Genomic DNA, 14,044 nt, shown 5'->3' on the forward strand with positions numbered 1-14,044 from the left:
AAACTCATTCTACTGATTCAAACTCCAACCATAGATAGACTGAGGCCAGACACCAGAGACTCTGAGAGCAGCCAGCCCAGCAGAGAGGAGACGGGCATAGAAGGAAAACAACACGAGAAGCTCCAAAGTAAAAGCAGAGGATTTTTGGAGTTCTGGTGAACACAGAAAGGGGAAGGGCGGAGATCAGGCCTTGAGGCGCATATGCAAATCCCGAAGCAAGGCTGATCTCTCTGCCCAGGGCACCTTTCCTTAATGGCCCCGGTTGCTTTGTCTATTAGCATTTCAATAACCCATTAGATCTCTGAGGAGGGTTTTTTTTTTTTTTTTTTTTTTTTAAATCCTTTTTGCTTTTTCTAAAACAATTACTCTAAGAAGCTCAATACAGAAAGCTTCAAAGAATTGAAATTTGGGCACGTCAAGTCAAGAGCAGAACTAAGAGAGCTCTGAGACAAAAGGCAATAATCCAGTGGCTGAGAAAATTCACTAAACAACACAACTTCCCAAGAAAAGGGGGGTGTCCGCTCACAGCCACCATCCTGGTGGACAGGAAACACTCCTGCCCATCGCCAGCCCCATAGCCCAGAGCTGCCCCAGACAACCCAGTGTGACGGAAGTGCTTCAAATAACAGGCACACACCACAAAACTGGGCGTGGACATTAGCCTTTCCCTGCAACCTCAGCTGAATGTCCCAGAGCTGGGAAGGGGGGAGCAGTGTGAATTAACAGAGCCCCATTCAGCCATCATTTGAGCAGACTGGGAGCCTCCCAACACAGCCCAGCAGCCCAGAACTGCCCTGGGGGGACGGCACTCACCTGTGACATAGCACAGTCATCCCTCAACAGAGGACCCGGGGTGCACAGCCTGGAAGAGGGGCCCACTTGCAAGTCTCAGGAGCCATACGCCAATACCAAAGACTTGTGGGTCAGTGGCAGAGACAAACTGTGGCAGGACTGAACTGAAGGATTAGACTATTGCAGTAGCTTTAAAACTCTAGGATCATCAGGGAGATTTGATTGTTAGGGCCACCCCCCCTCCCCGACTGCCCAGAAACACGCCCCACATACAGGGCAGGCAACACCAACTACACACGCAAGCTTGGGACACCAATTGGGCCCCACAAGACTCACTCCCCCACTCACCAAAAAGGCTAAGCAGGGGAGATCTGGCTTGTGGAGAACAGGTGGCTCGTGGACGCCACCTGCTGGTTAGTTAGAGAAAGTGTACTCCACGAAGCTGTAGATCTGATAAATTAGAGATAAGGACTTCAACTGGTCTACAAACCCTAAAAGAACCCTATCAAGGACAGCAAATGCCACGAGGCCAAAAACAACAGAAAATTATAAAGCATATGAAAAAACCAGACGATATGGATAACCCAAGCCCAAGCACCCAAATCAAAAGACCAGAAGAGACACACCTAGAGCAGCTACTCAAAGAACTAAAGATGAACAATGAGACCCTAGTACGGGATATGAAGGAAATCAAGAAGACCCTAGAAGAGCATAAAGAAGACATTGCAAGACTAAATAAAAAAATGGATGATCTTATGGAAATTAAAGAAACTGTTGACCAAATTAAAAAGATTCTGGACACTCATAGTACAAGACTAGAGGAAGTTGAACAACGAATCAGTGACCTGGAAGATGACAGAATGGAAAATGAAAGCATAAAAGAAAGAATGGGGAAAAAAATTGAAAAACTCGAAATGGACCTCAGGGATATGATAGATAATATGAAACGTCCGAATATAAGACTCATTGGTGTCCCAGAAGGGGAAGAAAAGGGTAAAGGTCTAGGAAGAGTATTCAAAGAAATTGTTGGGGAAAACTTCCCAAATCTTCTAAACAACATAAATACACAAATCATAAATGCTCAGCGAACTCCAAATAGAATAAATCCAAAAAAACCCACTCCGAGACATATACTGATCACACTGTCAAACATAGAAGAGAAGGAGCAAGTTCTGAAAGCAGCAAGAGAAAAGCAATTCACCACATACAAAGGAAACAGCATAAGACTAAGTAGTGACTACTCAGCAGCCACCATGGAGGCGAGAAGGCAATGGCACGATATATTTAAAATTCTGAGAGAGAGGAATTTCCAGCCAAGAATACTTTATCCAGCAAAGCTCTCCTTCAAATTTGAGGGAGAGCTTAAATTTTTCACAGACAAAGAAATGCTGAGAGAATTTGCTAACAAGAGACCTGCCCTACTGGAGATACTAAAGGGAGCCCTACAGACAGAGAAACAAAGACAGGACAGAGAGACTTGGAGAAAGGTTCAGTACTAAAGAGATTCGGTATGGGTACAATAAAGGATATTAATAGAGAGAGGGAAAAATATGGCAAACATAATCCAAAGGATAAGATGGCCGATTCAAGAAATGCCTTCACGGTTTTAACGTTGCATGTAAATGGATTAAACTCCCCAATTAAAAGATATAGATTCGCAGAATGGATCAAAAAAAATGAACCATCAATATGTTGCATACAAGAGACTCATCTTAGACACAGGGACACAAAGAAATTGAAAGTGAAAGGATGGAAAAAAATATTTCATGCAAGCTACAGCCAAAAGAAAGCAGGTGTAGCAATATTAATCTCAGATAAAATAGACTTCAAATGCAGGGATGTTTTGAGAGACAAAGAAGGCCACTACATACTAATAAAAGGGGCAATTCAGCAAGAAGAAATAACAATCGTAAATGTCTATGCACCCAATCAAGGTGCCACAAAATACATGAGAGAAACATTGGCAAAACTAAAGGAAGCAATTGATGTTTCCACAATAATTGTGGGAGACTTCAACACATCACTCTCTCCTATAGATAGATCAACCAGACAGAAGACCAATAAGGAAATTGAAAACCTAAACAATCTGATAAATGAATTAGATTTAACAGACATCTACAGGACATTACATCCCAAATCACCAGGATACACATACTTTTCTAGTGCTCACGGAACTTTCTCCAGAATAGATCATATGCTGGGACATAAAACAAGCCTCAATAAATTTAAAAAGATTGAAATTATTCAAAGCACATTCTCTGACCACAATGGAATACAATTAGAAGTCAATAACCATCAGAGACTTAGAAAATTCACAAATACCTGGAGGTTAAACAACACACTCCTAAACAATCAGTGGGTTAAAGAAGAAATAGCAAGAGAAATTGCTAAATATATAGAGACGAATGAAAATGAGAACACAACATACCAAAACCTATGGGATGCCGCAAAAGCAGTGCTAAGGGGGAAATTTATAGCACTAAACGCATATATTAAAAAGGAAGAAAGAGCCAAAATCAAAGAACTAATGGATCAACTGAAGAAGCTAGAAAATGAACAGCAAACCAATCCTAAACCAAGTAGAAGAAAAGAAATAACAAGGATTAAAGCAGAAATAAATGACATAGAGAACAAAAAAACAATAGAAAGGATAAATATCACCAAAAGTTGGTTCTTTGAGAAGATCAACAAGATTGACAAGCCCCTAGCTAGACTGACAAAATCAAAAAGAGAGAAGACCCATATAAACAAAATAATGAATGAAAAAGGTGACATAACTGCAGATCCTGAAGAAATTAAAAAAATTATAAGAGGATATTATGAACAACTGTATGGCAACAAACTGGATAATGTAGAAGAAATGGACAATTTCCTGGAAACATATGAACAACCTAGACTGACCAGAGAAGAAATAGAAGACCTCAACCAACCCATCACAAGCAAAGAGATCCAATCAGTCATCAAAAATCTTCCCACAAATAAATGCCCAGGGCCAGATGGCTTCACAGGGGAATTCTACCAAACTTTCCAGAAAGAACTGACACCAATCTTACTCAAACTCTTTCAAAACATTGAAAAAAATGGAACACTACCTAACTCATTTTATGAAGCTAACATCAATCTAATACCAAAACCAGGCAAAGATGCTACAAAAAAGGAAAACTACCGGCCAATCTCCCTAATGAATATAGATGCAAAAATCCTCAACAAAATACTTGCAAATCGAATCCAAAGACACATTAAAAAAATCATACACCATGACCAAGTGGGGTTCATTCCAGGCATGCAAGGATGGTTCAACATCAGAAAAACAATCAATGTATTACAACACATTAAAAACTCGAAAGGGAAAAATCAATTGATCATCTCAATAGATGCTGAAAAAGCATTTGACAAAATCCAACATCCCTTTTTGATAAAAACACTTCAAAAGGTAGGAATTGAAGGAAACTTCCTCAACATGATAAAGAGCATATATGAAAAACCCACAGCCAGCATAGTACTCAATGGTGAGAGACTGAAAGCCTTCCCTCTAAGATCAGGAACAAGACAAGGATGCCCGCTGTCACCACTGTTATTCAACATTGTGCTGGAAGTGCTAGCCAGGGCAATCCGGCAAGACAAAGAAATAAAAGGCATCCAAATTGGAAAAGAAGAAGTAAAACTGTCATTGTTTGCAGATGATATGATCTTATATCTAGAAAACCCTGAGAAATCAACGATACACCTACTAGAGCTAATAAACAAATTTAGCAAAGTAGCGGGATACAAGATTAATGCACATAAGTCAGTAATGTTTCTATATGCTAGAAATGAACAAACTGAAGAGACACTCAAGAAAAAGATACCATTTTCAATAGCAACTAAAAAAATCAAGTACCTAGGAATCAACTTAACCAAAGATGTAAAAGACCTATACAAAGAAAACTACATAACTCTACTAAAAGAAATAGAAGGGGACCTTAAAAGATGGAAAAATATTCCATGTTCATGGATAGGAAGGCTAAATGTCATTAAGATGTCAATTCAACCCAAACTCATCTACAGATTCAATGCAATCCCAATCAAAATTCCAACAACCTACTTTGCAGACTTGGAAAAGCTAGTTATCAAATTCATTTGGAAAGGGAAGATGCCTCGAATTGCTAAAGACACTCTAAAAAAGAAAAACGAAGTGGGAGGACTTACACTCCCTGACTTTGAAGCTTATTATAAAGCCACAGTTGCCAAGACAGCATGGTACTGGCACAAAGATAGACATATAGATCAATGGAATCGAATTGAGAATTCAGAGATAGACCCTCAGATCTATGGCCGACTGATCTTTGATAAGGCCCCCAAAGTCACCGAACTGAGCCATAATGGTCTTTTCAACAAATGGGGCTGGGAGAGTTGGATATCCATATCCAAAAGAATGAAAGAGGACCCCTACCTCACCCCCTACACAAAAATTAACTCAAAATGGACCAAAGATCTCAATATAAAAGAAAGTACCATAAAACTCCTAGAAGATAATGTAGGAAAACATCTTCAAGACCTTGTATTAGGAGGCCACTTCCTAGACTTTACACCCAAAGCACAAGCAACAAAAGAGAAAATAGATAAATGGGAACTCCTCAAGCTTAGAAGTTTCTGCACCTCAAAGGAATTTCTCAAAAAGGTAAAGAGGCAGCCAACTCAATGGGAAAAAATTTTTGGAAACCATGTATCTGACAAAAGACTGATATCTTGCATATACAAAGAAATCCTACAACTCAATGACAATAGTACAGACAGCCCAATTATAAAATGGGCAAAAGATATGAAAAGACAGTTCTCTGAAGAGGAAATACAAATGACCAAGAAACACATGAAAAAATGTTCAGCTTCACTAGCTATTAGAGAGATGCAAATTAAGACCACAATGAGATACCATCTAACACCGGTTAGAATGGCTGCCATTAAACAAACAGGAAACTACAAATGCTGGAGGGGATGTGGAGAAATTGGAACTCTTATCCATTGTTGGTGGGACTGTATAATGGTTCAGCCACTCTGGAAGTCAGTCTGGCACTTCCTTAGAAAACTAGATATAGAGCTACCATTCGATCCAGCGATTGCACTCCTCGGTATATACCCGGAAGATCGGAAAGCAGTGACACGAACAGATATCTGCACGCCAATGTTCATAGCAGCATTATTCACAATTGCCAAGAGATGGAAACAACCCAAATGTCCTTCAACAGATGAGTGGATAAATAAAATGTGGTATATACACACGATGGAATACTACGCGGCAGTAAGAAGGAACGATCTCGTGAAACATATGACAACATGGATGAACCTTGAAGACATAATGCTGAGCGAAATAAGCCAGGCACAAAAAGAGAAATATTATATGCTACCACTAATGTGAACTTTGAAAAATGTAAAACAAATGGTTTATAATGTAGAATGTAGGGGAACTAGCAGTAGAGAGCAATTAAGGAAGGGGGAACAATAATCCAGGAAGAACAGATAAGCTATTTAACGTTCTGGGGATGCCCAGAAATGACTATGGTCTGTTAATTTCTGATGGTTGTAGTAGGAACAAGTTCACTGAAATGTTGCTATATTATGTAACTTTCTTGGGGTAAAGTAGGAACATGTTGGAAGTTAAGCAGTTATCTTAGGTTAGTTGTCTTTTTCTTACTCCCTTGCTATGGTCTCTTTGAAATGCTCTTTTATTGTATGTTTGTTTTCTTTTTAACTTTTTTTTTCATACAGGTGATTTGAAAAAAGAAGGGAAAGTTAAAAAAAAAAAAAAAAAAAAAAAAAAAAAAAAAAAGACAAACAAGGGGAAAAAAAAAAAAAAAAAAAAAAGATGTAGTGCCCCCTTGAGGAGCCTGTGGAGAATGCAGGGGTATTCGCCTACCCCACCTCCATGGTTGCTAACATGACCACAGACATAGGGGACTGATGGTTTGATGGGTTGAGCCCTCTACCATAAGTTTTACCCTTGGGAAGACGGTTGCTGCAAAGGAGAGGCTAGGCCTCCCTGTATTTGTGCCTAAGAGTCTCCTCCTGAATGCCTCTTTGTTGCTCAGATGTGGCCCTCTCTCTCTGGCTAAGCCAACTTGAAAGGTGAAATCACTGCCCTCCCCCCCTACGTGGGATCAGACACCCAGGGAAGTGAATCTCCCTGGCAACGTGGAATATGACTCCCAGGGAGGAATGTAGACCTGGCACCGTGGGACGGAGAACATCTTCTTGACCAAAAGGGGGATGTGAAAGGAAATGAAATAAGCTTCAGTGGCAGAGAGATTCCAAAAGGAGCCGAGAGGTCACTCTGGTGGGCACTCTTATACACACTTTAGACAACCCTTTTTAGGTTCTAAAGAATTGGGGTAGCTGGTGGTGGATACCTGAAACTATCAAACTACAACCCAGAACCCATGAATCTCGAAGACAGTTGTATAAAAATGTAGCTTATGAGGGGTGACAATGGGATTGGGAAAGCCATAAGGACCAAACACCACTTTGTCTAGTTTATGGATGGATGTGTAGAAAAGTAGGGGAAGGAAACAAACAGACAAAGGTACCCAGTGTTCTTTTTTACTTCAATTGCTCTTTTTCACTCCAATTATTATTCTTGTTATTTTTGTGTGTGTGCTAATGAAGGTGTCAGGGATTGATTTAGGTGATGAATGTACAACTATGTAATGGTACTGTAAACAATCGAAAGTACAATTTGTTTTGTATGACTGCGTGGTATGTGAATATATCTCAATAAAATGATGATTAAAAAAAAAAAAAAAAAATGTATAGTGCAACAAAAGAGTATAAGACAAAGAAATAAGAAAGCATGGCCCATCTCAAGAAACAAGATAAAAATCCAGAAATTATCAACAAAGCACAAACTTTGGACATACTAGACAAAAGCTTAAAAAAAAAAAAAAAAGGTTCTTAGTATGTTCAAGGACATAAAGGAAAACATGGAGAAGGAACTAAAGGATATTAGCATATGAGAATCTCAATAAAGAGACAGAAATTCCAAAAAGGAACCAAACAGAAATACTGGAGTTGAAGACCACAATAACTGAAATGAAAAATTCCCTGTGGGGTTTCAACAGCAGATTGGAGCTGGCAGAAGAAAGAATCAATGAACTCAAAGATAAGACAATTGAAATGATTCAGGCTGAGGACCAGAAAGAAAAAAAGAATGAAAAGGAGTAAACAGATCCTAAGAGACCTGTGGGGCTCTATCAAGTATACCAATATACACATTATGGGAGTCCCAAAAAGAGAAGAAAAAGAAACAGTCAGAACGAATATTCACAGAAGTAATGGGAGAAAATTTCTCAAATTTAACTAAAGACATGAATATACACATTCAAGAAGCCCAACAAACCCTAAACAGGATAAACTCAAAGAGAACCATAGTAGTCAAACTGTTGCATGCCAAGGACAAGGAGAGAGTTCTGAAAGCTGCAAGAGAAAAAGCAAAGTGTTACATACAAGGGATCCATGATCAGATTGAGTACTAATTTCTCATCAGAAAACAGGGAGGTAAGAAGGCAGTGGGATGAAATATTTAAAGATCTGAAAGCAAACAACTGTCAACTAAGAATTTTATACACAGTGAGACTGTCTTTCAAAAATGAGGGAGAGAATAAGACATTCTCAGATAAACAAAAACCAAGAGTTTGTCACCACTAGATTTGCCCTAAAATCAATGCTAAAGGGGAGTTCTCCAACTGAAAAGTAAGGACATTAGATAGGGGATCAAAGTCACATTAAAAATAAAGACCTCCAGTAAAAGTAACCAAATGGGTAATTATAAATGTCAGTAATACTTTCTTGTATTTATTGGTATGTAACCCAAATTTTTACTTCTTACAGGTCCTAAAATGCAAATGGATAAAAGGTAATAATAAACCTATGGTTTTGGATGTACCATGTATAAAAATATAATTTATAACAAATACAACAAAAAGGTGGGGTGATGGACAGGTATAGGAACAGTGTTTGTGTGGGCTATTGAAGTTAAGTTGGTTTCAAATCAAATGGTGATTGTTATAGATTTAGGATGTTAAATTTGAACCACAAGGAAACCATGGAAACCACAAGGAAAATAGCTGAAAAATATATATAAAAGGAAATGAAAAGGGACTAAAAACAGTACACTACATAAAAATCAAGTAAATATGAAAATAAGCATTAATGGAAGAATTGAAGGACAAAAATGGGTAAAAGACCTACAAAGACCAAATAGTAAAATGGAGAAGAAAGTCCTGCATTATCAATAGTTACTTTAAATGTAAATGGATTAAACACTGCAGTGAAAAGGCAGAGATTGGCAGAATTGATAAAAAGCAGGACCTAATTACATGCTGTTTATAAGAGACCCATCTTAAATTCAATGTACTTGTGTTATTATACCATGCAAGTAGTAACCAAAAGAGAGCTGGAGTATCTATACAAACATCAGATAAAATAGACTTTAAGTCAAAAACAGTTATGAGGGACAAAGACAGTCATTATATACTGATAAAGGGGACAGACAATTCAACAAGAAGATGTAACAATTATAAATATATATGTACCTAACAGCAGAGCCCCAAAATATATGAAGCAAATACTGACAGATTTGAAGGGAGAAATTGATGGTTCTATGTTAATAGAAGGAGACTTTAACATTCCACTCTCAATAAAGGATAGAACACCTACTCAGAAGATTAATAAAAAAATGCAAGACTCTAAACCAATTAGACCTAACAGACATAGATAGAACTTTACCCAACGACAACAGAATATACATTTCTCGAGTGCATGTGGATCATTCTCCAGGACAGAACACGTTAGGTCACAAAACAAATCTCAATATATTTAAAATGCTGAAATTATACAATGTATATTCTCTGACCACAACAGAATAAAGCTAGAAATCAATAACAGAGGAAGAAATGAACAATTCACAAATATGTGGAAATTAAACAGCAGACCCTTAAACAACCAATGGGTCAATGAAGAAATCACAAGGGAAATCAGAAAATATTTGAGGAGAATGAAAATGAAAACACAATATACCAAAACTTATGGGATGCAGCAAAGGCAGTGCAGAGAGGGAAATTCATAGCTCTAAATGCTTGCCTTAAAAAAGAAGAGAGATCTAAAATCAGAGACGTAACAGCACAACTGGAGAATCCAGTAAAAGAACAACAAACTAAACCCAAAGCAAGCAGAAAGAAGGAACGAACAAAGATTGGAGCAGAGAGAAATGAAAGAGAGAATAGGGGGAAAAGAAATGAGGAGAATGAACAAAACCAAAAGCTGATTTTTCAAAAAGATCAATAAAATCAACAAAACTTTAGCAAGACTGACAAAAAAAGAGAGGACACAACTAACTAAAATCAGAAATGAAAGGGGAAACATTACTACTGATGCCACAGAAATAAAAAGGATTATAAGAGGATACTTTGAACAAATATACACTAACACATTAGATTATCTAAATGAAATGGACAAATTCTTAGAAACACACAAACTACCTACACTGACTCAAAAAAGAAATAGGAGAGTTCATCAGACTAACAAGTAAAGAGACTGAATTAGTAATCCAAAACCTCCCACAAAGAAAAGCCCAAGACCAGATGGGTTCACTGAAGACTATGACCAAAAATTCCAGGAAGAATTAACACCAATCCTGCTCAAACTCTTCCAAAAAAGTGAAGAGGCCAACATCAACCTTACGCCAAAACCAGATAAAGATCCCACAAGAAAAAAACATTATAGACCAATATCCCTTATGAATATAGATGCAAAAATCCTCAATAAAATACTAGCCAATTGTGTCCAACAGCACATTGAAAGAATTATACACCACGATCAAACAGGATTTATAGCAGGTACGCAAGGGCAGTATAACAAGAAAATGAATTAACATAAGATACCACATTAGGAGAACAAAGGAAAAATGCCACATGATCATCTCAACTGATAGAGAAAAGGCATTTGATAAAATCCAGTACTCCTTCTCGATAAAAACGCTTTGAAAACTAAGAGTAGAAGGAAACTTCCTCAACATGATAAAGGGCATATATGAAAAACCCACAGCTAACATCATACTCAGTGGTGAAAGACTGAAAGCCTTCCCTCTAAGATCAGAAACAAGACAAGGATGCCCACTGTCACTGCAGTTATTCAACATTATACTGGAAGTTCTAGCCATAGCCAGAAAAAGGCAAAAAAAGATTGGAAAGGAAGAATTAAAACCTCCCCTATTTGCAGATGACATGACTCTAAATACAGAAAATCCTGAGAAATCCACAACAAAGCTACTAAGGCTAATAAATGCAGCAAATTGGTGTGGTACAAGATCAACACACAAGAATCAGTATTGTTTCTATACACTAATAATGAACAATCTGAAAAGGATTACAATAGCAAATAAAAGAATCAAATATCCAGGAATAAATTTAACCAAGGATGTAAAGGACTTATACATGGAAAATGACAAAACATTGCTTAAAGAAATTAAAGACCTAAATAAATGGAAGGATATTCTTTGTTCATGGACTGGAAGACTAAATATTGTTAAGATGTCAATTTTATCCAAAGCAATTTACAGATTCAACATAAAGCCAAACAACATTCCAATAACCTTTGCAGAAATGGAAAAGTCAATCATCAAATTTATATGGAAGGGTAAAAGGCCCTGAACATCCAAAAACATCTTAAAAAGGAAGAATAAAGTTAGAGGACTCACACTTTCCAATTTTAAAACTTATTATCAAGGTACAGTAATTAAGGACAAACATATATACCAATGGAATCAAATTGAGAGTTCAGAAACAAACCCTCACATCTATAGCCAACTGATTTTTGACAAGGGTGCCAAGTCCACTCAATCAGGAAAGAAGAGTCTTTTCAACAAATGGTGCTGGGAAAACTGGATCTCCACATGCAAAATAATGAAGGTGGACACCTACACCTCATACCACATATAACAGTTAACCCAAAATGGATCAAAGACTTAAATAACAAAAGGAAAAATAGATAAATAGGACTTCATCAAAATTAAAAACATTTGGGCATCAAAGGACTTCATCACAAAATTAAAAAGACAAACTACAGAATAGGAGAAAATATTTGGAAACCATATATCCAATAAGGTTTTAATACCCAGAATATATAAAGAAATCCTCCAACTCAACAACAAAAAGAAACAACACAATAAAAAATGGACAAAAGACTTGAATAGACATTTCTTCAAAGAAGGTATACAAATGGTCAAAAAACACACGAAAAGATGTTCAATGTCATTAGCCATTAAGAAAATGCAAATCAAAACCACAAGATGTCATTTCACACCCACTAAATGACTACTATTAAAAAGTGGAAAATAACAAGCATTGGAGAGGAGGTGAAGAAATAGAAGTACTCATTCATTGTTGGTGGGAATGTAAAATGGTGTGGCCACTGTGGAAAACAGTTTGGTGGCTCCTCAGAAAGTTAAATACAGAATTACCCTGTTACACAGCAACCCCATTTCCTCAAAAGAACTGAAAGGGAACAGATATTTGAACACCAATGTTCATAGAGGCATCATTCACCAGTGCCAAAAGGTGGAAGCAACCCAAGTGTCCACCGACAGACAAATGGATAAACAGTATGTGGTATATACATCGAGAGGATATTATTCAGGCATAAAAAGGAATGAAGTTCTGATATATGTGGCAACATGGAAGAACCTTGAAGACATCATGGTTAGCAAAATAAGTCAGACAGAAAAGGACAAATATTGTATGATCTCACATATATGAAATAATTAGAATAAACAAATTCATAGAGCCAGAAGCGAAAATACAGGGGCCTGGGAGGGGCTAGGGAATGGAGAGTTAACAGTTAATGGTAGAGAGTTTCTGTTTGGAGTGGCAGAAGAGTTTTGATAATGGATAGTGGTGAAGGTACCATAATACTGTGACTGTAATTAACAGAAATAAATTATAAAATTTGAATGTGATTAAAAGGAAAATTTTAGGTTGTATACATGTTACTAGAATAAAAATTAAGCAAACAAAAACCCATAGGACTGTTAAACACAAACAGTGAACCCTAATGTAAACCATGGACTATAGTTAATAGTTCAATTAAAAAAATGCTCTTTCATCCATTGTAACAAATGCACCACACTAATGCAATGCTAATAATAGGGGGGTATCTAGGAACTCTGATTTCATGCATGACTTTTCTGTAAATCTACATCTTCTCTAATTAAAAAAAAAGTATACACTCTATTATCCTTCAGAACGATGAAGCCTTTGACAAACTCCACTGTCCACTTACAAGAGAAAATGGATAAGGAAAAAGCAAAGAATGTCTTAGTGTTGTTATGAAAATAGTGTTGACCTCATGGACTCACTGAAAGGGTTCCAGGGACCCTCAGGACTCCACAGATCATATTTTGAGAAACACAGGGCTAATAAATTATGGTAAATGATTTCTTCTTTACATACTTTGAGGTAATACAGCTGAAAGTTGTATCTTCCAGTGTTAATTTCAAGTTTCCATGGAGAAATCCCTAAATTTACCCAATTTTCTTTTTAATGATAGTTGTCGGTTAACTCCAAAAGCCCTTCTGTTCACTAACCATTTTCACATTAGAAAGCCCCTTCAGCCAAAATAAAATTAATTTCAAAAATTTTAGGACAGTTAATTAAAAATTAAGAGAAATTAATTTTAATAAAAATTTAACTATCTAGAATGAAGCTACATAGAAACAATTTAAGACATTCTATAGCTGGTAGATAGTAATTTTTTGGGCCAGTGTTTATAGACCACCTACAGTATTTTACAATACTTTGAGAAAGTGTAGCTTAGGCTAAAAGTAATGTTCTGCCTGGGTTTTTTTTTTTTTTTTTAAATTCATTTTATTGAGATATATTCACATACCATGCAGTCATCAAAACAAAGCGTACATTCGATTGTTTACAGTACCATTATATAGTTGTGCATTCATCACCAAAATTAATTTTTGACATTTTCATTACCACACACACACAAATAATAATAATAAAAATGAAAGTGAAAAAGAGCAATTAAAATAAAAAAGAACACTGGGTGCCTTTTTTTGTTTTGTTTTCTTTTTTTCCTTCCCCCATTTTTCTACTGATCCATCCACAAACTAGACAAAGGGGAGTGTGGTCCATATGGCTTTCCCAACCACATTGTTGCCCCCCATAAGCTACAATTTTATACAATCATCTTCAAGATTCATGGGTTCTGGATTGTA

General features: G+C 36.9%; 1 protein-coding gene across 3 annotated transcripts in view; it reads right to left on the reverse strand.

The window, feature by feature from the left end:
• The window catches only part of KNTC1 (kinetochore associated 1), a 103,456-nt gene that overhangs the window by 50,435 nt on the left and 38,977 nt on the right, over positions 1–14,044 (reverse strand). The gene's annotated exons all lie outside the window — the stretch shown is intronic.

The sequence above is a fragment of the Choloepus didactylus genome, chromosome 23, assembly GCF_015220235.1.
Source record: "Choloepus didactylus isolate mChoDid1 chromosome 23, mChoDid1.pri, whole genome shotgun sequence".
Taxonomy (NCBI): domain Eukaryota; kingdom Metazoa; phylum Chordata; class Mammalia; order Pilosa; family Megalonychidae; genus Choloepus; species Choloepus didactylus.